The sequence below is a fragment of the Muscardinus avellanarius genome (genome assembly GCF_963383645.1).
Source record: "Muscardinus avellanarius genome assembly, chromosome: 11".
Classification (NCBI taxonomy): Eukaryota; Metazoa; Chordata; class Mammalia; order Rodentia; family Gliridae; genus Muscardinus; species Muscardinus avellanarius.
The window spans coordinates 100,931,574-100,934,116 of record NC_137797.1 but is presented as its reverse complement, the minus strand read 5'-3'; positions in this window follow the sequence as shown (position 1 = coordinate 100,934,116).

The following is a 2,543-nucleotide window of genomic DNA, read 5'->3' as shown; positions in this document are numbered from 1 at the left end:
GGCCCATGGCTTTCGGGTTGGATTAATCGTGATCTAGAGACTGTTGTTTTCCAGACCATGTCATATGACTATACCTAATTCTCCCTGAAAAGATAAGAGATGATATTTCCCTCATTCCTTCATTCTTGGAGTTTTCCTGATCTTACTACTGATCAGAACGGTGGAGTGATAAGATCTCCAAAGGAAAAGTTTAAGATTCTGACATTCTAAGCTGGGCGTGGTGGTGCCTGCTTGTAATCCCAGCATTTGGGAGGCTGAGACCCGGAGGATCGAGGTTCGCGGACGGCCTCAGCTACTTAGTGAGGCCCTCTGCAACTCAGTGAGACCCTGTTTCAAAATAAAGAATAAAAAATAGGGCTGGGGGTGTAGCTCAGAGGTCAAATGTCCCTGGGTTTCATCCCCAGACCCGCAAAAAAAAAAAAAAAAAAAAAAAGATTCTAATATTCTGAAAACCACTACAGACTTAGAGTGGGCTTCACAATACACTGGGGCAGGCTTGACGCTACTGGTTTTACTGCTATAGGCTGTCAATTTGCTAATTTTTTGGGGGGGTTAGGAGACACTGAACCCAGGGACATCTACTTCTAAGCTATACCTATACCCCATTATTATTATTATTATTATTATTATTATTATTATTAATTTTGAAACAGGGTTTTGCTAAATTGCTGTGGCTGGCCTTAAACCCACAATCCTCCTGTCTCAGCCTCCCAAGTATTGGGATTACAAGTGTGTGCCACCACGACTTTTTTTTGTGTGTGTGTGTGGTACTGGGGATGGAACCCAGGGGCATTCTACCTCCGGGCTATACCCCATCCCTATTTTTTATTTTTTATTTTGAAACAGGGTCTCACTGAGTTGCAAAGGTCTTCACTAAGTAGCTGAGGCTGTCTGTGAACTGCGATCCTCCTGTCTCAGCCTCCCAAATACTGGGATTACAAGTGTGTGCCACCACACTGGGCTCATGACTGGCTTCTTACTTTTTATTTATTTTTTGGTCTGGTACTAAAGATGGAACCCAAAAGAATTCTACCTCCTAGCTGATTTTATTATTTTATTTTGAAACAGGGTTTCACTAAGTTTTGGAGGGCCTCACCAAGTACTTGAGGCTGGCCGCGAACCTGTGATTCTCCTGTCTCTGCTTCCCAAGTACTGAGATTATAAGCATGTGCCACCAAGCCCAGCTCTGATTTTTAATTTCTAATATTCTCTCTCTTACTTTGGTGTTCAAAACCAAGCCCAAGGCCTTGCACACAAGCTAAGGACACGCTATAACACTAAGCTATACCACAGCCCACTAATATTCTCACTTTTCCCCATTCAAAAATAATATCTTTGCCGGGCATGGTGACGCACGCCTGTAATCCCAGCGCTTGGGAGGCTGAGACAGGAGGATCGCACAGGTTCGAAGCCAGCTTCAGTGACTTAGTGAGGCTTTCAGCAATTTAGTGAGATCCTGTTTCCAAATAAAGTATAAAATAGATCTGGAAGTGTAGCGTGGAGGTAGAAAAGTCCCTGGGTTCCACCCTGAGTACCACCCCCCAAAAAAATATATATATATATATATTTGCCAGGCATAGTTACATATGAATGTAATCCCAGTACTTGGGAGACTGAGATAGTAGGATCACAGGTTTGAGGACAGCCTCAGCAAGTAGTGAGACTCTCATCAACCTAGCTAAACCTTGTTTAAAAAAAAAATAGAAAAGGGATGGGGTATAGTTCAGAGGTAGAATGCCCCTGGTTCAATCCCTACTCACACACACACACACACACACACACACACACACAGCTTCACTTATGTAGCATTAAGTGCTTTGTTTACTGGGAATTGAACCCAGAGGCATTCATATATATATATATATATATATATATATATATATATATATATATAAATTTTAATAGGGTCTAAGTTACAGAAGGCCTCACTAAATTGCTGACTTGCTGAGGCTGATTTTGCGGTACTGGGGATAGAACCCAGGGGCATTCTACCTCTGAGCTATACCCTCAGCCCTCCTTTTAAGTTTTTTGTTTTGAAGCAGGATCTTGGGCAGTTCAGCGATCCTCCTGCCCCAGCCTCCCAAGCACTGGGATTACAAACCTGTACCGCCATGCCGGCCACTAAGTGCTTTAAATATACTAACTTAAGATAATTGCCACCACACTTGTAGGTACAGTTATCCTCTCTATTTTACAGACTGATACATAGAGAGGTTAATTGCCTAGCCAGTGGGTAATGCTGTGGGGATGAAACCCAGGCAGCTTGACTGATCCCGAGGTGCTTAGCCACAGCCCTCTTAGTTTTGGCTCGATGGCGGGGTGGGCGGGCAGTTATCCCTCCTCATCCCTGACTTTGGCACCACGGAGCGCCATTCCCAGCCATTTAAAGTGGGAAGGAAAGCGGGCCAGTTATTTGGGGCCTTGTACCTCTCCCTTGGCATTGGTCGTTCAGTCCTACAGAATGGCTTTCAGTTCTCTCTGCCTTTCCCCCAGTCCGACGTCTTCCTGAGCCATCCCTGGATGTGGTGCAGCCTGACCTTTGG